The sequence below is a fragment of the Phragmites australis genome, chromosome 7, assembly GCF_958298935.1.
Source record: "Phragmites australis chromosome 7, lpPhrAust1.1, whole genome shotgun sequence".
NCBI lineage: Eukaryota > Viridiplantae > Streptophyta > Magnoliopsida > Poales > Poaceae > Phragmites > Phragmites australis.
In genome coordinates this window covers 1,939,249-1,963,847 of record NC_084927.1, presented here as the reverse complement: position 1 = coordinate 1,963,847, position 24,599 = coordinate 1,939,249, and the positions used below count along the sequence as shown (strand labels likewise).

The 24,599-nt window shown below is 45.3% G+C and overlaps 2 non-coding genes across 2 annotated transcripts; both read left to right on the top strand.

Moving 5' to 3' along the window:
* Nucleotides 1-16,035: 16,035 nt before the first annotated feature.
* On the top strand, nucleotides 16,036-16,231 carry LOC133925707 (U2 spliceosomal RNA). Its single transcript, XR_009910978.1, has one exon. It is a non-coding gene; the product is annotated as a U2 spliceosomal RNA (small nuclear RNA).
* A 4,221-nt stretch (nucleotides 16,232-20,452) lies between these two features.
* Nucleotides 20,453-20,649, top strand: LOC133925702 (U2 spliceosomal RNA). The gene has a single exon (XR_009910973.1). It is a non-coding gene; the product is annotated as a U2 spliceosomal RNA (small nuclear RNA).
* The last annotated feature ends 3,950 nt before the right edge of the window (nucleotides 20,650-24,599 follow it).

Genomic DNA, 24,599 nt, shown 5'->3' with positions numbered 1-24,599 from the left:
TGGCTTCGCGCTGGGGTCTACATTTAAAGTGTGCTGAATGATTTCCCTACTGACACCTTGTAGGTCCTTTGGAGACCAAGCGAAGACATCCTCATTGCTGTGAAGGAACATTATCAATTCTCGCTAATCTTCCTCTAGGATCTCCGCCCGAATGATGATTTTTTTATCTAGCTTATCTGGATGTAGTGGCACTATTTTGGTCTCCCCTTCCGGTGTAGCCTTCACCACCTTCTTTACCTTTGGCTAGACCTCACTTTGCCTGAGATCCGTCAAAGGCCCCGTCACCACATGCACATTTCGCTGACCTGGAGTGATTCCTACTTTGATTCTATGGGCCACTTGCTGATCTCTGAGCACTGTTATGACGCCTCCGGGACCCGGCATCTTCATACACAGATATGCATGGTGCGGTATTGCTCTGAATGTGTTCAGGACTCTCCGCCCGAATATCGCATTATATGGATAGTTGATATCGACCACATCGAAGGTAATGTCCTCCGTCTGGAAATTTGACCTTTCGCCAAATGACACCGGGATTGTTATCTTTCCCAAAGCGTTGATTGCATTTCCGCCGAAGCCTAGCAATGGAGACCCAGCCTAATCCAGGTCGCTTCACTGTAAAGATGATATCTGTTGAGCATCCACCATCTATCAAGATTCTATGCACTTCATTTCCTGAAATGTTTGCTGTAACCACGAATGCGTCCATGTGTGGGTAATCTAGAACCCTTATGTCATCTTGTGAGAATGTGATGGGGACATTGGACCACTTTGAGTGAACGTAAGTTGGCCCTACACCAATGTTGTTAACCCTTCGCACATATTCTTTTTGCTGCCTCTTGGACTCTATCAACTGATTAGATCCTCCTGAGATTGCCAACACCACGTTGTATTCATGATTCACCGTGTTCACTGACCTGCTGGTCTCCGGTGGTGCTTCGATCACTGGTCTCAGTGGAGGCGGAGGTAGCTCCCCTTGGAAGGCCAATTGTCCAGTCGTCTAATCCAGGTGAGCTGAGGCTATGAGGGCATATTGTTGTGCTGGCACAAGCATTGGTCGCCACTAGTTAGCGAACATCGTGTCTGGATTGCGGTTTTCCCATGCTTCGCCTCGCCTAAACTGTGTGGCGTGGTGTACGGTTTTTTCTTGATCGAAGAATTGCTTCGCTAAGCTTTCTTTCATGGCCATGACCTATGGGCACTGCTTGGTCCTATAACCGGCTCCTTCGCCATGTAACTCGCAGTAGAACGTGGCCGGATCCTACGGAGCCCGTCCACCTCAACCTCCTCGGCCTCGGTCTCTACCACTTCGGCCTCCTCAAGTAGCCCCACTTTGCCCTTCGCTTATCGCTTGAGCAACTTCGACTAGGCCAGAGTCTATCTGATTGACCTCTTTTTGCCTTGTTGTGTATTTAGATGCTTCGGCTTTTCTCACATGCCTCAATCGGTCTCTTGAGTGGCCAGCGCCTGCTTCCCTGGCCGACGTATTTGTTTGTATTGCTTTTGAGGCTACCATTTCATTTTTCCTCCGAAGGTGGTCGAGCTCGGATCTTGCATATTCTTCCATCTTGTTGAGCAGCTCTTGTACACTCCCTGGCCTCTTTCTTGTAAGCATTCCTGCTAGAAGTCCCCCTCTGGTGCCCTGTATGGCAGTATCAATGATTGTGTCTTCGCTCAGCCCCTTCGCCTGACAGCGGATGTGTACGAAGTGACGCATATAAATGTCTCTTTTTGCTGCTGCTTCAGTGCGAAGAGGTCGCTTGCGGTAATCTTGTTTGCCCGATTTCCCTGGAAATTGTTGTACAGGGTGTTGCGCAGTTGCTCCCATGAATAAATTGATCCTGGAAGCAACGCGGAGTACCACGACCTTGCTATCCCTTTTACAGCCAATACAAAGGCCTTCGCCAGTGTTGCATCGTCTCTTCTAGCGGATTCGACTTCCGCTTAAAAACTCATTACAAATTCTCTTGGATTTGACTCTCCGTCGAACATTACTACTCTAGGCATCTTGAAGCCCGAAGGCCACGGCTGGTTCTACATGCCAATGGATAGCGGGGACTCTAGGTCGCCTGTGGATGACCGTCGCTGAAGGTCCTGCGCTGGTCGTGCTATGATTTCCAATGGCGTCATGTGGCGAGATATTTCCTCCGCGCGATGCAGCATATTGATCTCTTCTTTCATTTTCTCTAGTGTTTTCCTAGCTTCCTCCGTGGCTTTTCGACTTGCAGCCAGGATATCCAACATGCGCTTTTTCTGCCCAATCTGCCTCTCCAGTTCTTCGGCTTCCAACCTGGCTATTCTTTCCTCCTGTGTTTCGTCTTCATATTCGTATTCTGCAAAGTCATCCAGGTCTTCCCACTCTTCATCTCACGCCTTTCGTCCCTCTTATGCCGAAGGCTCCAGGCGTGCGCGATCACTAGTTTCTATGACCCGCACTGGTACTGCATTTTTCTGGACAGCCGCTCCATGCCTGTCTTCATTGTCTCCTGGTGGCGCGACATCAACACCGTATTGCTGTTCGCGCCCACCAGAAGCTCCTCCGGCCGAAGCGTTGCTTGAGCCTGGTAGCGCCGAAGGGGGCGTTTCAGCCAAAGCTCTCGTCGTAGCTGAAGGCTCCGGCAATGTTTCCGATGTACCAATTGGCTTCGTCTTCTATTTGGGTGGCATGGCTTTGCTCTGTTTGATCCCCACGGTCGGTGCCAACTGTTGGAACCGAAGTCTCGAACAAGGAAAGTCATCGCTCTAAGGGAAAGCCGAAGGCTCCTGGGTGTGACACGTGTTCAGAGGTAAATAATCTTGATTCCTCTCTCATCGCGGGTACAGTATGGCCCTATTTATAGCCCATAATCAACCACTCGATGCTAGGATTTATAGTTTCACCCCCTCAACTACCACATTCTCGGCATATTCAGGGCATTATGGTACAGTCAAGTACATTTACATAACTACAACTCTGCTCTGTGCAGTTAAGTGGGCCTCGACATTCATTTCTGGTCTTCGGCCAATCTCATGGCTGTACTGAGGGCTCCTCTCCAGCTTCCAACCGAAGGTTCGCCATGACCTTCACTCCTGTCCTTTGCTGCCATGAGTCGACCTTTGGCTAGTACCTTCGCACCATTCGGTCAGCGGAATCGCCGATCAACCTTTGGCTTTCGATCGAAGGCCTGCTGCAGCCTTCATCGACGCGGGCGAGAGGAACCGCAAATATGCCTTCGAGCTTCGACCGAAGGTCCATCGTGGCCTTCGCCCGCACGGATGGAGGTCATGGGCCAACCTTCGGGCTTCGACCGAAGGTACGCCATGGTCTTCACCAGCATTTCCTGAAACATCACTTCAACACCCATGAGTGTTTAGCCATCGAAAGACTTCGACTTGCCATACGAAGGGGGGTGAGAGATCATCCCCAATAGTAACTTTTCTATCCTAGTATTTTTTTTACAAACCAGTTAGTTAGCCATCGTCTCTAGTTTTAGATATAGGTTAGGTATAAAATATAGGATTTAATGATATTAGACCTATGATTTTTTTGTCTAGACTTTTATAACAATATACATGTACGGTAAGATTAGTGTTTTAGGGGTACTTGTACTTTTCTATGTAGATTTTTAGGATAGTTGTAACGGTTGGACCCAATGTTTTAAGGATGCTTGTACTTTTTTACGTAGATTTTTTAGAGATAGTTATACTTTTCTACAACATAGGTCTTTTAGGATAGTTGTAACGATTGGACCGAATATTATTTTAGGGATAATTGTGCTTTTCTGAAGTATGATTTTTATGAATAGTTGTAACTGTTGGACCTAGTGGTTTAGGGATTGTTGTACTTTTTGACGTAGGTTTTTTAGGGTTAGTTGTAATTGTTGGACCTAGTATTTTAGGGATAGTTGTACTTTTTATGTTGGTTTTTTAAGATAGTTGAGTTTTTTGACATAGGTTTTGTTAGGATAGTTGTCACGTTTGGGCCTACTGTTTTAGGGATAGTTGTAATTTTTTATGTCAGTTTTTTAGGAATAGCAGTAATTGTTGGACCTAGTGTTTTAGGGATAGTTTTACTGGTATTTGATAATACTTTTTACTGCAACAATCGTGGGTAGGTATGGCTTCCAACCACCCAGAGTTGCTTGATCCACGCGTGGTTGAAAGGCACCGCTCTTACCTAATCACCATTAAGGTTGCTGAGCTCCTGGTACTCTGACTTCGGGTTCCATACGAGCTCATGAGGTTGGATGAGCGTTGGATGCCCAGGTTTGTAATTCTTTCACTTCACATATTTATGGTGTATGTTAGGTACCTTGATGTACATTATATTTTGATTACAGGTTGCACGAGTCAGGCCTTCTCTCGTCCTATAGGCTTGATGAGGCGGACATGGCAAATGGATGAGTAGAGTTTGCACAGTAGTTCAATTTCTTCCACGCCCTTCTCGCTGTGCTGGTGGACTGGTGGAGGTCAGAGACACATATTTTATCTCCCGTGCGGAATGATGGCCCTTACACTTGAAGACGTCACACTCATACTTGGCCTACCCTGCGCGGGCCAAGTGGTGGAACCGTGGGGCGTGAGTTCCTCCTAGCCTAGTGACATCCTGGCATAGTTTGGTGCAGTTGACCAGAGGGCTAGTGCCCCTCCATACAGGATGTTACCCGGGTCTGAGATGTATGGACCTACCATGAGGTTTCTAATCCAGTTCGTGGTATGTTACATGTCATCTCTTTCTTCACGTGCTACATGTTCTGCCTCTACGTACTTAATATTTTTTTATTTGCTATTTGACAGGTGGATTACATCCACCCTAAGGCGGACAACAATGCAGTTTTTAGGCACTTGGAGTCCTACTAGTTGTGGTTGTTTGAGTGGATCATGTTCTCCGCCACCCACAACAACTCTATCTCAAAGATCTTGATCCCTCACACCCGGGAGATAGCTGACGTTAGATAGGGAGAGGTCCCCTAGTACTGTTGGGCTTCCGTTATGCTTGTCGTGACCTACAGGGGTTTGTGCAAGCCATGCACGAAGGCAACTACAGATGCCATCTTCACCAGTTGCCTAGTTCTTCTCCAGCTATGATCCTATGAGTGGTTCACCATTGGCTGACCAGTATTGGATCAGAGCCCCTACGACATGTAGCCAGATGACATGGACGGATCCACCATGGGTTTATTGTGGTGCCGATGACAGGCAAGATATATGTTATGAAAATGTTGAATCTATTAATTTATGAGTCTAATGAGGCTAATCTACGCAGCTGTTCGGGGAAGGTCCAGGCCTACAGAGGAGCCCATGTAGCAAAGCAGCCCATGTAAAGGCCCAGGGCCCTCTTTGTAATATTTGTACCCCACCAAGGGGTGGAGATGAAGTTTCACCTCCCCCCTCACCTGTATAAGGGACCTAAGGGGTCAAGGGTATGGGTTGGTTCCTCCCACTCCACTCTCTCTTTTCTTAGAATGAACCCCTTCGGCACTGTAGCTGGAAATTGTTCGAACAGTTGGCACCGTCTATAGGATCCAGTTTCAAAGAGTGAGAAGGCCTTCAGACCAAGCTTTGAGCCTTTGGATCTGCTAGGTTTCGCTCTACTCTCGTGGACCATCCGCACGTGGGGCCTTCAGACAACCAGCCCTTCAGACCATTAGGCATTAGCCTTCGTACCAGGCCTTGAGCCCATTGGGCCTTTGAGCTAGTGGTCGTAGGCCTTCGACCCGGTGGGCCTTCAAATCAGTGGGCGTTGTCCTTACGACTGGGCATTCAAACTACACGGACTTCGGACAACTATGCCCATTCAACTGCACCAATCCTTCGGATCAGGCCTCTGTGAGCTGGGCACAGGCCTTCGAAACAGCGGGCTTCACAACTATCACGTGTGCTGTGCATCAAACGGGCTTCGGGCAGGCCTTTGGATCAAACTCGTGGCTGGAGAGGCCTAGTTGGTCTTCAGCTAGCGGAGTAGTCCTTTGGCTGGCGAGGCCATCCGACAAGACTTCGGATCATGCTCATAGCTGGCGAGGCCTAGTCGGTCATTAGCTAGCGGAGTAGGCCTTCGACTGGCAAGGCTCATCCGACAAGACTTCAGATGGAGGCCTAGACTTCTGTGCGCGACGCGAGCCTCTTTACCCTTCTCATGAGGGTAATTGTTTCTCAAATTGCAGGATATACCCTTCATGTGAATGAATAAGCAATGAGAGCTCTTTACCGATGTATTTATCTCCACATGCATGCATCGCATCTACACATCACTTTTATGTTGAAGCGCTTATTTTTCACGCGTACGCGTTACATTTGCACCGAAACACGTATTTTTGCATGAATGCCGAAGTATCCACCTTCTGCCTTTGCATAGCATAAATGAGTCGAAGTACTTGTTTTTATCCTTCGCAAGTATATGTGGGTTTTCATTTTCCGCTTGAGAGGCTATTTCTCCCTCCCATGCAGGTACTTACCCTTCGCATGATATTGCTCAATATTACATGCCGAAGTATCTACTCTTCACATACTCGCATCACATGTGCTCATATTACACACGTGCTAAAGCATTTACTCTTCCGAATACATGTACTAACACTTCACTCGAGGAACTTCATTCCTCACTTGTAGGTTTTGGCCCTTCGTATAGGGTCTTTACCCTTCGCTTGAGAGTTTTAATTCTTCAGTGCATCAAAGCATCCATCATTCATATGTGTTTTATTTTTTATATGGCGAAAAATATCCTTCATACATCACATTTATGTGCCGAAGTGTTTATTTTTTGTGCATTTTCATGAATACATACTTCGCACATTGGTTTCATGGACCACTTGTAGACACATCAGTGTCACTGCAGAAATGATCTGGGTCTCGTAGATCACCTATAGCTGTAAGGCGTGTGAGCACCACCGCCGAAACGGCGTCTCGTGGACCTCTTGTACCTGTAAGATGTATCAATGTCATCGCCAAAACGGCATGGGTCTCATCAACAGCATGCAGGCGATTAGGATGCCGCCACTGGCACCGTTCACCGGAAGCTCCACATAGTTGCTAACAAAGTTAGGCTCTAGGGCCTGCAGCAGTAACTGCCTATTCCAATCGTGTATTTTTGTTTCCTGGAAACAAATGATTGTGGCTCTATGGGAGGATACTAGATTTCATACGCTCGATCTCTTTGCAGCCGCGTTTAGCCCTCAAACATGCCAACATATGATGTTGCAATTACGTTGTGACATAAGTGATGAGGAAGACGACTAGGTTACTTCTGTTCTGGGTGGACTTAAGGTACAAGTTGGTGGGATGGCAGCATGAAGGCACCAACCTACAACGTGGCCAATACCCTAGCTTTTTCACTCTGACGCCTCAGAGTTTTGAGCTTACACGACGATGGGGATAAGGTCGCAAGAAGACGCACCACTGATAATGACCACTGCACCAACATATATACACTACAATAGGAGATATGAACAATTCCTTTAGAACAATAAAGGTATGTAGAAGATAGATCATGGCATGGTGGTGGTGACGAGGAGCTTGTATAGCTACGCACATCAAGCTGTCGATGCTTCTTCTGCGATGACTAGAGCAGGCATGATGATGCGACAGCCCTTCTTCGGTTGCCTTATGCCCTTGTCCACCAAAGTTTGGATCACCTCAATGGCTTCCTTGGTCAGGTGTTGCTTGAAGCATTGCATATAAGAGGATAGGAGTTCATCATCAGCTTTTTCTAAAGGTGACAAGGAACCGAGCTTTTGGCTAGGACATCTTGCGCTAATTGCAAATGGTCTTTCCCAGGTGTCGCTTTTCTTGCTAGTATGTCACTTCTTTTTGTAGTCTTGGAGGTGCTGGGAGTGTTCGGTTATGTTTTCGAGCTTGAACATATGTTTATGGCAGGTGTATGTTGAATTAACGGTGCCAGAAGAGGCAGTGTAACTCTATAGATGTAAGCTTGAACAATAGGTATCTCTCCATGAACATCAGGCACCTCAGTTTGAGATTCATCTCCGTGGGCGGTGACACTTGCATAGCATCTTGCCTTGGTTCAGTAGCGTCCTCTTCTGTGGCTGCCATGTGAAGGTCCTCGCCCCGATGCATTCCGACCGACGCAGGAGAATACACCGGTGATGACAGAGTGGGCTATGCACCGTGGGTGTTTGCTCACACCGACATGCAGACATATCATTATAGGCAGGCAGATTCTATGAGTATCAGGTCAAAATCCCTGGTGAGATTAGGTTCATGGACCCTGCCGGGGTCACTCATGATCAACGACGGCAGAATGTCAGCTAGGTATGTCTTGCCTGGTTGATGTGGCCACCGGTGAGGCAAAAGAGACCTTGTGGCACCATTGGTTCTTCATGATGCCCTGCCTGCGCGTGAAGAAAGTGCTACGCAATGGAGAGGTGGACGTTAGGCCTGCCACATGCCGACGGCCGTAGCGGTGTGTCTCGTCACGGCCATGCGGATAGTCACGGTCATCACGGCATGGGTGCGAGAGGCGAGTCCAGAGGGAGAGGCTGCGGTGCCAGTGCGTGACCCTCCCACCGTGGTCTTTGTCGCGGTTATCTTCTCTGTCTTTGTCCCCCCCCCCCCCCCATATTGGTGTTAGTTGCAGGGTTTTAGTCAGCTTGGATGCCACCATCATGCTTGCCATACTCCCACTCGAGGATTTGCTCCCACCTACTGTTGTTGCGCCTGTAGTCACGAGGATTGTCAGTGAGGAATGCAAGGTCATGTATTACCTCCAGATGAACGAACAACCGGTAGGTCTGGACACTCTTGACATTTGTTGGCTCACCACAGTGGATCTCCACCATAGGAAAAGGTATGGTGGGCAATGGGAGCTCATGGTCTGCATATCCGCGATCATCTCAGCTATGTATATATGGAGTGAACAAGAAAGTAGGTTTCTGTGCATGGCAATTTTTGCTGCCGTAATTGTAAAACGGTGAGCATAACGTCACTCATGCAAGGCACGTTAAGCCAGACCATAGCGTCAGCTGTTGAGATATCTACTGGCCACAAGCGCCGATGGCCACGCGTGATGAGCCTAGAGTTTGACTGGAAGCTTCTGGAACACAAATGTACCGGCAACATGTGAGGTCGTATATGTATACACATATTTATATTTATCATGGGCCACAATTGTATGCCATCTCTAATTGATCGATGTATAGATACTACATAGGTTATGCATGTCCAAACTAGTCAAAACATATGGCCGTTTTAGGGATTGAACGTATCATGGCATCATCGTGAGAAATCTTAGCTATCAAAAGATAACCAAAAGGAATGATATGGGAACCAAACCAGATGGGCCTCCCCTATAACTCACTACGACCTGTTAGGCTTGGTGATAACTTCGCCTAAATAATTAGAATGCCTACGTAACAAATGGAGCTATTTAATTAATTAGTACCACATGGAGCACCATCACACATTCCAATTCATACCTTTTTTCAGCCTTTTGGCTAAGATCAAGTGCAGTATCTGTGTTCTTATCTCTACTATTTAACAAATACGTAGTGAACGTTTCAAGAAAAGACAGGACGTCCTGCCATCCCCAGATCCCACCTATGGCCCACCCCTGATTACGTCCCAATCCCCCAAATCACATTTCATCTGTCTCCGCCACTAGGGACACCGAACGCAAGTATCTGGAAGGACCCTCAATTGCTGCGGACGCCGACCACGAAGGATCCCTCCGCCGCTGGGGACACCAAGCACGATTTGCTAGATGGACCCTTGATCACCGCGGACTCTGAACATGAAGGGGCACTCCACCGCCGGGGTTCTGTCGACGTTGATCGCCAGTGTGCTAGAAGGATTGCTCTGCCGTGGATGCCAAACGCCAGTCTCTAGAAGGATCCCTCCACTGCTGGCCTGACGTGGAGGCCTTCTTGCCTCTGATTTCTGCTCAATGAAGGTATTGGATATCAATATATATATATATATATATAATGCTTAGTCAGATTACCACGCACAATTAAGATGATGTGCAGATCAATTTATCACGTTTGTTTTGAATGCGTTGCCTTTCCAGGGAAACATTCATTTTTAGCTACTGGTTTTGAATCTTATTAATTTAGCTTCTATAAGGATATATTTTTTAGCTACTGGTTTTGAATGCCTTTCGAAGGATTCATGAAATAAATGTTGTTTGGCTGGCTCAAAGTTTTTGTTAGGTGTGAACAAGAATGCCCATACCCCAAACCCTAATTTAAAATCACAAATAAAACACATGCTAAAGGACACATGATACTGATCAAGTCATCACCATATTGCTCCTTTCATAAATGCTGTTTTTACAAACTTATATTGCTGACGTATCTGTGATTTTAATTGTGCTTCCTTTTATAAAGTAGCTTCACCTTTTATTTACACACGGTGTTGACGGTCACGCTCCACGCACGCCGGCTACGTCTTGGGTGCCTCCTTTGCCGATAACCACCTCCGAAGGAGACACCGCCATTGCGCCCCCCATGCCGTCCCATACCTCTATCTTCTTCCGGCGGCAAGTTTTCTTCACATCCCAAGGTGACGAATCTGTTCCCACACCTTTTATTTATGTTTTGTCTTGCGTACAAATTCAGTCAGTAGGCAATTTTTCCCATATAATCGTGTTGTCTAACTTCCATTGATACTCATGTATATCCCCTGTCTGTTGAAACGAGCAGGGCTAGATTGAAAACTACTGGTCAATTTGCTATTAAATCTCGATATTGACCAAAAATTTTGTATTACGGGGACCAAAGTCAGTATTATCTATGGTTTAAACTAATGTTTTATTTCTTCCCCTTGATCTCAAAACTCGATTTAGGCCCATTTGTCAACCTTCCAATTTCAGTGGATCTTGACTCCAGCGGTGGTCAAGCTTTTGAGCCTACGGTGTTTGGCTTAATATTTCAACTCTAGCATGGAATCCCAGCTTCAGAGGTATTAGTAGTTACTCTGCTCTTAATTCTTGACCCAACAAAGCATTGCATATAAACCCATTAATAAGTAATTGGTTTGGTCAATCATATTTGACATGCCTGCAAAAAAAGAAGAAGAAAAAAACAGCAAGCTAGCTAGAAAATCAAGTTAGTCTGGGCACCAACATGTGCATTGGTCACTAAAAATTTCATCAGTACCGTTAAATGATTTAGTATACAGGGAGTATTAGTAAAGATTTTTCTCCTAAACAAATTTCTGCTCAACCTCAGAATGGGAGAAAATGAAGCTATTATTTGAATTCTAAGCAAACGCATACTTAACCGTCCCTTGGTTGGCAGCTACTGAACTTGAAAACAATAGAGGCAGGGGGCATGAAACCTATCATCTGAGCTCTATAATTTTGAATTGTTTCTAAATATTATCGCAAAAAGTTTGGAAGGCAGAAATATATAGTTCATTGTCAATTGGGTGCTTTTATCCATTCATTCAATCAGTTGTAGGGAGTTAAATTAAGTATGATGTTGGGATACAAAACCACCAGTATAATGAAAATGCAATCTACATTAGTTATCTGCTTATTTCTGAATTCAAATGGTTTCAAGTAGAAGTGAGCAGAAATAAATATTTCAAATAACATAACGTTCGCATTGGTTAATCTTTTAGCTAATAGCCTTAATTAGTTGATGCGAGCCCACCAAAGGTAGGGGTGTCCTGCATGCAGTGTGCCATGAGAATTCGATTTTTTGATGCCTCTATGCCTCAAATCCGGCAGAAGTTGTTTAGGAGAACCTTGTCTTGTATTTTCATGCTTTTAAGTAGAGGTGCTGGGTGAGTCAAAACCCCAGTCTTTAGGCACTGCACGTATTTGGGGAAAACAAAGGGATTCCTTTCCTCTATTTGCTTCTGACTTTAGTTCCATAAACTTCCCAGTGTACAAACTCTCAATGTTTTTTTTTAATTCAATCGGTGCTCTGTATTTCCCTGCTCCTTTGCAATTTGATCTCTTTACTTCTGTTATGTTCAAAGAAATTTCATGCCATTGTGTGTGTTCCACGCGAGGATTGACTTCATAATTTGACAAGGAGGGGAAAGTGTTAAAATTAGAGATATCTCTTTACCTTTGCAACTTTGTGTGCCACAATCATCATCTGATTTACACATACAGCTATTGTTTCATATGAGTGTTTCGTAGTGCATAATGTCCAATATAGGTGAAAGGTTCTGTCAGGATTATGCAAACACCGCAATCAGATCAATAGGCTAATGGCAATAATCGAGTCTATTATCCAAGAATTCCTTGAGAATTCACCATCTTTATTTGTCACGTACTGTTGATACAATTTGGTTTGTAAGCACTGAGCAGTAAGTAGTGCCTTCATTCCATCTCCATGGCTGGTGATGCACATTCATGTTCTCCATCATTTAGATGGCAGTGGCGCAATCTTGAGTGAGTCTTGAGTGTTGATACATGATCAAAGTGTTGAACAGAAACAGCAAAATAATGGTGTGAGTATTATTGGATAAGCATATGGCGTGAGTATTATTTGATAAGCACTCCAATTCATTTGTGCTTCATGTCTAATTTGGTTATGTGCCCTTATGGTTCAAATTCTAAAGGAATAGACACAATATTTCAATTTTTTATGATCTTATCCAGAAAAAGAATGGTTCCATACATGGGCACCCTCACCATCGAGAAGCAAGAGATATCATTACCATTTTTTTTCATATCATCCTGCTCATGGACGTCTTCTAACTATTGGTCTGGGCTGTCCATGATTTTGATGGAAGCAGAGGGAAATAGTTGTAAACATACACCTATCAGCTGAGGTTCATTGAATCAATTGCCAATACAAGATTTTCTTTGGTATCTTCGTCGCAGAATGGCGTCTTCAAAATGAATCTGGGATCACACTCCATTCAGAGACCTAAACAACACCAGCTGTAATGTTTATATCAAATAATGTCTAAAGTTCCCTTTTGATACTAAAGAACTAAATAAATGTTGCGTTTTCTTTATATGGTCTCAACATTACCGCAGTTGGTGGATCCACACAATCCGTTGTGCAGCCACCAATCCTAGATCCCAAAGAACGTAAGAGGCAAAGGGAAAGAGAATGTTATGTCCAAAACAAAGATGAATTACTAAAAAATGGTGTGAAGCACGCACATGGTTAAGCCCCAACCGAACTGTGAATTCTGTGACGTGAAGAAGTTCGAGTATGAGCCTAAGGGGTTTTGCTATTGTAAAGGAAAGATCAATCTGCCCAATCCAGATATGCCACCCGAACTTATGAGGCTATGGTCAAATGCAGATTCGGACGCCAAGCATTTTTAGGACAACATTAGGTTCTTCAGTGGCCATTTCTCATTCACTTCTCTTTATTGTAGCCTTGAAAGCGAGACCACCAACATGGCAAGTAGTGGTATCTACACGTTTCGAGCTCACGGCCAAATGTACCACAACATACATTCATTTGAAACTAATGGCTTGGACCCCCAGCATCTAGAGAAGTACTTCTATGATGCCGACCCAAGTCTAGAGCACCGGTATCGATGATGACACGAGAAACAATATCGGCAAGACCAAGGAGTCATCGCGAGGTTGGTTGGCATACTTCATGACAACCCATACTCTTAGCAGTTCACGAATATGGGACAGGTCGAAGACCTTGAGGATTACCGTGTGACACTAAATCTTGATAATAGGCTCGACCAAAGGATGTATAATGTACCACTCACTTCAGAGGTGGCAGTCGTGTGGGTCAAGGATAACAAGCAATGGAAAAACTTCGACTGTAGTGTTATCCTGTATAGGAACAACAATGAGACATATGGCATCCGGTCGTATCATGCATTCTATGGCATCCGGTCGTATCATGCATGCTATGACCCTCTGTCATACCCTCTCTTCTTCCCGAGAGGCCGAATTGGCTGGCATCCCGATATCCCAAAGGTTGGTGTATCCATGGATGCGGTTAGGGCGGCTCGTGCGGCCTGTGGTAACAATAACGAGGATCCAGGTTGATATTCTCGTATAATTAATGTTTTTAGCATGGGTTTTGCCTTTGCATTCATTTATATCTCGACTAACATATGTCATCCAACGCTCCACGCAGGTTCATATAGTAGGCTGTGCGCCTCTGTGAGGGACTACTACTGCTACAAATTCAAAATGAGGCTAGGGATATTCAACCCGATATTGTTCGGCAAAAGTCTTTTCCAGCAGTTCGCGGTCGACACTTACATCAAGATTGAGAGTTCACGGCTAGACTACATATGGAATCATCAGAAGGAGATAAGAGTGGACCTCTATAAGGCTTGGTGGACATCTTTAATGCTGGAGAGAGTAGAGTGGATGTGGTCGACAAATGGACCGCGCTGGCTACATCATTTATCGGAGGACCTTAAGATAGGAGGCGTCGATGCGTAGATGCTATAACATTGGTGCGGAAGTACGGGAAGCCGGACGTATTCATCACGATGACCTGCAACCTTAACTGGGAAGAGATCATGGGTGTGCTCAAGCATGGCTAGATACCCCAGGATCACCCGGATCCCGTCGTGCGTGTTTTCAAGGCGAAGCTTGAGGAACTAAACAAATAGTTGTTTAAGAAGCACATGCTTGGTAAGGTCCAGGCCTATGTCTATGTTGTGGATTTCTAGAAGAGGGGATTGTCACATGCTCACTTCTTGCTGATCATGCAGGGCAAGTACAAGCTCATGTGTTCGGAGCAATATGATTGTATCATCTCTGCCGAGCTCCCATACAAGCAAAAGTACCTAGAGCTATACAAGATGGTTGTCAAGCACATGAGGCATGGCCCTTGTGGTGTGCTGAACTCCCAGTGCCCATGCAAAAAGGATCGTTGGTCATGAAAGAACCATTATTCGCGTCCTTTTAAAGTGGCTACCATGCAGGGCAAGGATTCCTACCCGGTGTACAGGAGACACGATGACAGTCGCCACAACGGTTCAAAAATGCTTGCTAGACAACAAGTGGGTTGCCCCTTACAACCCTTACCTCTTGCCGCTGATTTTAAAGGAGTCAACAATGTTATCATGTGCAAATTAGCGGCTGCCGTTACAACACATGAGCATTCAACTATACAGTCTAATTTGCACACACATGCAGGGCAAAGCCATCCTTCATCCCCCGATGGTACTAGACATAAAAACAGTTACAAATGAGTAGCAGATCTGCCATGTGGCAGCACAGAGAATCACTTCTTAGATCCATTGAGGTAAGCAATATCTATGCATATGCTTGATGTCATCTTGTGCAAATTTTATTTCTGTTGCAACGCACGGTTACTCAACTAGTCAGTTTAATATACAATACGTAGGTCATATGCCTAATTTGATATTAGATTTTTTTTTGAGAGGATCCATCGTAGTGGCTTAACATTGGGGCCCTTGCGTATCACCTAGGGGGCGTTAAAATACATCCTAGGCCTGGCGCACCCCAACCAAAACAAATTAAAGTTAATAAGGCCAATCCTAGTGCATTAAGCTAATACTTAGTAATAATTGACACTTTGTAAATTGTTAATGACCATGTAATTACAATGAGAGCGACCCCAATGACCTTTTTTTTTTTCTGCATCTGCACTTAAAACCAAGTGGTGCCCACAGTAGCAGCTTGCAAAATAGAGTTCGGACATGAATTTGGCACAAAAGCTAGTTTCCTTCCAAATTAGTGGCTGGCCAGTATCGCTGGCGTGATAATATTTTCCTTTTTTTTCTAAACGTACATAAACTTTGTTATTTCCTTTATCAATATATTCATCAGTAGGGGATTTCCCTTGTTCTAAAAAAGAGATGTTGAGCACTTAATTTTGGTTCATTGAGAAAAGAGCAAAGACCAATCTGTATTTGGCCACAATATTTGATTCAGTATTTTCTCTAAGGGAACATTGACTTCATTCTATTTGGCCATTGTGCTTTCTTCTCGTGACAAAAAAAAGCAAGGCGAGAAATAAAAAGATAAGTCCATTTTGCTCTAACTGGATACGTAGCATCTGCACATGGGATGAGGAGGGACAGCTGAAGGTGCTGTTTAATTAGTACCACCTCGGTCAGCTAAGGTGCTGCGTAGCCGGAGGATGCTATTAAAGAAGGCACAGCTCTCCATTACAACTCATACCTTTCTCGGCCTTTTGGCTAAGATCAAGTGTAGTATCTGTTCTTATCAGTTTAATATCTGATATGTAGGCCATGTGTCTACTTTGATATTAAATTTATTTTTTGTGGGGAGGGTCCATCACAGTGGCTTGCCATTGGGGCCCTCGCGTGTCGTCTAGGCATTGCACTACAGTCTAGGCCTGGCGCACCTCAACCAAATCAAATTAATTTTTACAAGCTATGCATTAGAAGTTTAATTATTTCTGTGTGTTACCGAAAGAGTGGGCTTAATTCAATAGGTGATAGATTACGGTATAAAACACCACGCTGCTTTCAACGTGGGGTATCACACCAAACAGAGAGAGGGAGAGGAGAGGGTAGGGAGAGGAAAGCAGTCTTGCCGGAATCCATAGTTGCAGAAGGTAACTGTGGGAACCAAAGTCCCGAATAAGGAAAGCCTTCGCTCGAAGCCGAAGGCTCCTGGGTGTGACACGTGTTTAGAGGTCAACCTTTGGCTTCCGACCGAAGGCCTGCCGCAGGCTTCGCCAACGCGGGCAGCAGGAACTGCAGACGTGCCTTCGGGCTTCGACCAAAGGTCCGTCGTGGCCTTCGCTCGCACAGATGGAGGTCATGGTCCAACCTTCGGGCTTTGACTGAAGGTACACCATGGTCTTTGGTTGCATTTCATGAAACACCACTGCAACACCATGAGTGTTTAGCCACCGGTAGACTTCGACTTGCCAGCCACCGGTAGACTTCGACTTGCCATACGAAGGGGGGCGAGAGATCATCCCCAATAGTAGCCCCCTACAGGTAAGGTTCATCTTCGATGGGCCGAGCTTGTAAACTGAAAGATGTGTCTCAACGCCGTCCCCTTCGGCCCGTCGAAGGCTTGCTTGGGGCATGTTGCATTTTTGTAGATTCCCGTCTGAACTGTTGGTTGCGGTAACAATATGAATTTTATTATTAATATTTTATTTTGGTTTTGGTATGACCATCTTGCCCCTCAACAACCGTTACGTCAATGGGCATTAAATGTCTTCGCTGGACACCGAAACGTCTTTTCAGGCTTCGTTTCGATTTCCAACGCGTCTTGTTTTAACCGCTCTCCTTTTCACTACTATAAATACAGCTGCAAGGTGATTTCTTTTTAGGATGTGCCATTGCTCAAGCTATAGCTCTCGTACGAAGCGTCGCATTCTCTTGCTTCCGAGGTTCTCACCATCTTAGATTTTTGAACTCAGCGTGATGGCACCGAAGGCTACGTCGAACCGCCCGAAGACATATTGGATTGGGCAGTCAAAAGTAGATGATGAAGTGCTAGTCGGCCTTGTGAAGGAAGGACTGATCAACGACATTTTGAAGGTTAAGCTCCCAGGGAGCCATGAGACACCGAAGCCTGCTAATGACGAAGCTGTTGTCTTCGTTGACTATTTTCGCGCAGGCCTCAGCTTCCCTTGCGATGATATGGTGACCAAGGTATTGAAATTATTTGAAGTGTACTTACACCAGCTCACGCCCAATGCCATTGTGAGGCTAGGTCTATTCGCTTGGGCTGCTCGATCCGAAGGAGTGAAAGCGTCAGCCAGGGCCTTCGCCGCTGCCCGCCGACTTCATCACTAGCTGAAGCCCGTATTCGCCCGCAGCGTGCAGAGCGAAGCACATTACGGGTGTTTAAACTTCGCTTATCGCGCTGGATTGTCCACGCCCTCCATCGTGTACAAAAATAAATGGCCGAAGGACTGGACGCAATGGTGGTTCTACCACAAGGTGGACCAACAAGAATTTCTTGTTTCAAGATGCGAAGAGGTGAAGGGGAACTGCGCCCCCGATGTGCAGTTGAAGGCATCTCAGTGGCCTACTCTTGAAGCCTTTGCCAGATCCTTACCCTTGCTACTCCGAACGATAATGAGCTTTTTGGGCTGGCCGTTTCGGATAATCAGCTGTTTGGGTTGGCCCTTGCTATCAGTTCCTTGGCTTGCTACTCTGAACTATAATGAGCTGTTTGGGCTGGCCGTTTCGGATAATCAGCTGTTTGGGCTGTCCCTTGCTATCAGTTCCAATGTTAGACCATTTTTTTACTGCCCAACTGCATGTAATCTTCCTCCCAAAAAAATAAAAATAAAATCTTCATCTCATCTTTCCATTCTCGTAGTTTCTGTTTCCAAACACATATAGCAGCCAACATTGGTCTAGTAGTAAAACACTTACCCGCATCTAGAGCAATTTCTCCATCATATGCTGCATGAAAATACAACTTTTAGGTGAAATCGATGTAAGTTGAGGTGCTTAGCCCCCAAAGCATTTCTTAATTTCAATAACCAAAAAGACAGTAGCACAAACTGCTTTTTTCCGGTGACAAACACCAACAAGCCACAACAAAAGAGATAAGTCAATCTGGTCCAGCTGGGTACGACCTGTTAACTTTTGCCAAATTCGGCCCAAGTAGCCTGTGTGCATGGTATCGGGGGTAGGAAGGGCGGTGCAGAAGAGATATTTTTATTTTTTAACCAAAAATTGTAAATATATGCACCTGTTTTTTAATATTGCATATGTAGATTCCATAGGTTGATGTGGACGCTATTGTAGCCAACTCGATAGGTCCAACGGGCGATAGATTATGGTATAAAACACCATGCTTCTTTTCACCGCGGGGTATCACACCAAACAGAGAGAGATAGTTGTCACGTTTGGGCCTACTGTTTTAGGGATATTTGTAATTTTTTACATCGGTTTTTTAGGAATAGCAGTAATTGGTGGACCGTATTTTAGGGATAGTTGTACTGGTATTTGATAATACTTTTTTACTGCAACAATCGTGGGAAGTTATGGCTGCCGACCACCCAGAGTTGCTTGATCCACGCGTGGTTGAAAGGCACCGCTCTTACCTAATCACCATTAAGGTGGCTGAGCTCCCAGTACTCTGACTTTGGGTTTCATACAAGCTCATGAGGCAACTACAGATGCCATCTTCACCGGTTGCCTACTTCTTCTCCAGCTATGATCCTATGAGTGGTTCACCATTGGCTAACTAGTATTGGATCAGAGCCCCTACGACACGTAGCCAGATGACATGGATGGACCCACCGTGGGTTCATTGTGGAGCCGATGACAAGCAAGCTATATGTTTTGAAAATGTTGAATCTATTAATTTATGAGACTAATCTACGCAGCTGTTGGGGGAAGGCCCAGACCTACAAAGGAGCCTATGTAGTAAAGTAGCCCATGTAAAGGCCCAAGGGCCTCTTTGTAATATTTGTACCCCATCGAGGGGTGGAGAGGAAGTTTCACCTCCCCCTCACCTGTATAAGGGACCTAAGGGGTCAAGGGCATGGGTTGATTCCTCCTACCTCCACTCACTCTCTTTGCCTAGAATGAACCCATTCGGCACTGTAGCTGGAAATTGTTCGAACAGTTGGCACCGTCTGTGGGATCCAGTTTCAAAGAGTGGCACATTTTATCGCATTGACTATCTTCAAACCATGTGTGCCACATATGATAGCAGGCATAGGGCTTCGACGAGCACATCGTTTTTGTCTGATGTCGTATAGCTAGTGTTGTGCGTGGTATAGTTGTTGGCTAGGGAGTGATTTCCCTCACGTTGAAGCTTAGCTACTTGCCTTGGGCTTAGCGCTAGGGTGTTAGCTCATACTGGAGGTTGTTCTAAGTAGGGCGTGCCTTTTCGTCAGTTATTCGTGCAAGATTCTTACTTCGCCCAAGCCGACTAAGACTACATCAACTATGCAGTATCTTTCACCACCCACAAACATTGGCCAAGAGGGGCTACAGGGGCCATAATAACTGATACTTTGTAAATTGTTAATGACCTGTAGTTACAATGAGAGCGACCCCAGTGACCTTTTTTTTTTTCTGCATCCGCCCTTAAAACCAAGTGCTGCACACAGTAGCAGCTTGCAAGATAGAGTTCAGACATCAATTTGGCACAAAAGCTAGTTATTCCTTCCAAATTAGTGGCTGGCTAGTATTGCTGGCATGATACATATTTTCCTTTTTTTCTAAACGTACATAAACTTTGTTATTTCCTTTATCAATATATTCATCAGTAAGGGCTTTCCCTTGTTCTAAAAAAGAGATGTTGAGGACTTAATTTTGGTTCATTGAGAAAAGAGCAAGACCAATCTGTATTTGGCCACAATATTTGATTCAGTATTTTCTCTAAGGGAACATTGACTTCATTCTATTTGGCCATTGTGCTTTCTTCTCGTGACAAAAAAAACTAAGGCGAGAAATAAAAAGATAAGTCCATTTTGCTCTACGGCCTGTTAGGTTTGCCAAATTCCGCCCAAGTAGCATCTGCACATGGGATGAGGAGGGACAGCTGAAGGTGCTTTTTAATTAGTACCACCTTGGTCAGCTAAGGTGCCGCTTAGCCGGAGGATGCTATTAAAGAAGGCACAGCTCTCCATTACAACTCATACCTTTCTCGGCCTTTTGGCTAAGATCAAGTGTAGTATCTGTTCTTATCAGTTTAATATCTGATACGTAGGCCATGTGTCTACTTTGATATTAAATTTATTTTTTGTGGGGGAGGGTCCATCACAGTGGCTTGCCATTGGGGCCCTCGCGTGTCGTCTAGGCGTTGCACTACAGTCTAGGCCTGGCGCACCCCAACCAAATCAAATTAATTTTTACAAGCTATGCATTAGAAGTTTAATTATTTCTGTGTGTTGCCGAAAGAGTGGGCTTAATAAGAGCTATCTTTGAAACTATGTTGCCTGAACATCTATTTTTGGCGGTGGGCTCAAGCTAATGAGCTTTCACTCCTAACGATAATGAGCTATTTGGATTGGCCGTTTCGGATAATCAGCTGTTTTCGCTGGCCCTTGCTATCAGTTCCTTGGCCTTTGGGACACCAAACGTTAGACCATCTTTTACTACCCAACTGCATGCAATCTTCCTCTCAAAAAAATGAAAATAAAAACTTCATCTCATCTTTCCATTCTCGTAGTTTCTGTTTCCAAACAAGTAAAGCAGCAAACATAGGTCTAGAGCAATTTATCCATCATATGCTGCATGAAAACACAACTTTTACATGAAATTGATGTAAGTTGAGGTGCTTAGCCCCCAAAGCATTTATTAATTTCAATAACCAAAAAGACAGTAGCACAAAGTACACTGAGAGTAGAATTTTCCTCATCACTCAACCACCAACGAATCACAATAACATAAAACTATTTAAAATGTGACCACAATCTTAGAGTCATTAATTTTTCTAAGAAAACATTGACCACATTTTTTAGTCCACACTGCTTTCTTGAGGTGACAAACAATAGCAAGCCACAACAAAAGAGATAAGTTAATCTGCCCCAGTTGGGTACGGCCTGTTAACTTCTGCCAAATTCGGCCCAAGTAGCATGTGCGCATGGTATCAGGGGGACGAAGGGCGGTGCTTAAGAGATATTTTTATTTTTTAACTAAAAATTGACAATATATGCATCTGTTTTAAAATATTGTATATGTAGATTCGACAGGTCGATGTAGACATCATTGTAGCCAACTCGATAGGTCCTACGGTTGATAAGTTACGGTATAAAACACCACGCGGCTTTTGCCGTGGGGTATCACACCAAACAGAGGGAGGGAGGGGAAGGAGAGGAAAGCAGCCCTGCCAGAATCCATAGTTGCCTAAGGTAAATTTTCTATCTTAGTATTTTTTGAAAAGCCAATTAGTTAGCCATCGTATCTAGTTTTAGATATAGGTTAGCTATAAAATATAGGATTTAATGATATTATACCTATGATTTTTTTTGTCTATATTTTTATAACAATGTACATGTACGGTAAGATTAGTGTTTTAGGATACTTGTACTTTTTTTATGTAGTTTTTTTTATAGTTGTAACTATTGGTCTAGTGTTTTAAGGATAGTTGTACTTTTTTATGTATGTTTTTTAGATATAGTTGTATTTTTCTATAACATAGGTTTTTAGGGATAGTTGTAACTGTTGGACCGAATATTTTTGGGATAATTGTGCTTTTCTGAAGTATGACTTTTTATGAGTAGTTGTAACTGTTGGACCTAGTGGTTTATGGATTGTTGTACCTTTTGACGTAGGTTTTTTATGGTTAGTTGTAGGCTATCGTAGCCTACCATTCCCCAACACCCGAACACTGGTGGGCTTCTGCTATGCTTGCCGCGACCTACAGGGGTTTGTGCAATCCATGCATGAAGGCAACTACAGATGCCATCTTCACCAGTTGCCTACTTCTTCTCCAGCTATGATCCTTAGAGTGGTTCACCATTGGCTGACCAGTATTGGATCAGAGCCCCTACGACACGGAGCTAGATGACATGGACAAACCCACCATGGGTTCATTGTGGTGCCGATGACAGGAAAGATATATGTTATGAAAATGTTGAATCTATTAATTTATGAGTCTAATGAGGCTAACCTACACAGCTATTGGGGGAAAGGCCCAGGCCTACAAAGGAGCCCATGTAGCAAAGCAGCCCATGTAAAGGCCCAAGGGGCTCTTTGTAATATTTGTATCTCACCGAGGGCTGGAAAGAAAGTATCACCTCCCCCTCACCTATATAAAGGAGCTAAGGGGTCAATGGGAAGGGTTGATTCCTCCCACCTCCACTCTCTCTCTTTGCCTGGAATGAAACCCTTCATCACTGTAGCTGGAAATAGTTCCAACAGTTGGCGCCGTCCGTGGTGATCTGGTTCCAAAGAGTGAGAAGGCCTTCCGACCAAACTTTAAGCCCTCAGATCTGCTAGGCTTCACTCTACTCTCACAGCTCATCTGCACGTGGGCCTTCAGACAACAAGCCCTTTGCACCATTGGGCGTTAGTCTTCGTACCTGGCCTTCGGGCCACTGGGCCTTCGGAGCAGTGGTCGTTGGCCTTTGGCTCGGTGGGCCTTCAAATCAATGGGCGTTGTCCTTTCGACTGGGCATTCGGACTACCCAGCCTTTGGACAACCACGCCAATTCCACTGCACCAATACTTTGGATTAGGCCTTCGCGAGCCAGGCGCGGGCCTTCAGAACAGTGGGCTTCGCAACTATCACGCGTGTTGCGCATTAGACAGGCTTCGGGTAGGCCTTCGGATTACGCTCGCGGCTGGTGAGGCACAGTCAATCTTCAGCTGGCGGAGTAGGCCTTTGGCCGCCGAGGCCCATCCGGTAGGACTTCGGATGGAGGCCTGGACTTCGATGGGCGACGAGAGCCTACCTTCCAGCCGGTGCGGTGAGGGCCCAGCCGAGCTTCGGCTGGCGAAGGGGCGTGGTCCACACGCTCCTTCCCACCAGATCTTTTTGTGCTAAATCCTAATAGAGAACGCACCCCAGCCAGGAACCGAGCCCTGGTCTGCACTGCGGTAGGGTGACGTTCAACCACCAGACCGCTCGTGCTTCTGTCTGTCTAGGCACGTTTTATCGCATTGACTATCTTCATAGCGTGTGTGCCATGTATGATAGCAGGCATAGGACTCTGACGAGCACATCTTTTTTGTCTGATGTCGTATAGCTAGTGTCGTGTGTGGTATAGTTGTTGGCTAGGGAGTGATTTTCCCTCATGCTGAAGTTTAGTTGCTTGCCTTGGGCTTAGCGCAGGGTGTTAGCTCATACTGGAGGTTGTTCTAAGTAGGTTGTGTCTTCGTCAGTTATTCGTGCAAGATTCTTACCGCTGGGGATTTGTTTACGTGTTGTATGGCTTCGGCTTTCAGAACACTTGAGCTAGTCGGCAAGGGAGTTTTGCCCTTTTGGGCTTCGTTAGCACGTTTTACCTCGCTAGGGACTAAGAGTGCCTGCCCCCGTACTGAAGGCAAAAGAGACCTTCGGGAACAAAAAGCCAAAGTGCTGCTTGACCTTAAACAAAGGCAGCAACCTCTCAACTTAAAACAAAAGGCAGCGGCTAAGAGTGCTTGCGCCAGCACTGAAGGCAAAAGAGACCATCGGGAACAAACGGCCGAAGTGCTGATTGACCATAAACAAATGCAGTGCACCTCTCGACTTAAAACAAAAGACATGGGCTGAGACTGTCTGCCACCGCACCGAAGGCAAAAGAGACATTCGGGAACAAAAAGCCAAAATTATGCTTGACCTTAAACAAAGGCAGCGCACCTCTCGACTTAAAACAAAAGACAGGGGCTAAGAGTGCCTGCCCCCGCACTGAAGGAAAAAGGGACCATCTGGAACAAAAAAGCTAAAGTGCTGCTTGACCTTAAACGAAAGCAGCGCACCACTTGACTTAAAACAAAAGATGGGGGCCTAAGAGTGCCTGCCTCCGCACCAAAGGCAAAAGAGACCTTCAGATTACATTAATGCATTTATGTATTTCTCCATGCCGTTGCCAGGCTCCGATCTGGAGCCGGGCAGCGGCTAAGGACCAACGGGGTCGAGGACCGCCTCTCCGGTCTAGCAATGGGCCTCACCTCCAACACATTGTCGCCAAGCTTTAGATGGGTTGCGTCTAGAGCATGGCAACGGCTAAGAACCCGAAGCGTCGTGGACCACCTCCGGAGCTTATTCCCAAAGGTTCCAGATGGACTTCATTGGGTTAGAAATCAAGAACAAATTTGAAAAAAGGCCCTACCAATGCCGAACCCAAGGAGTACAC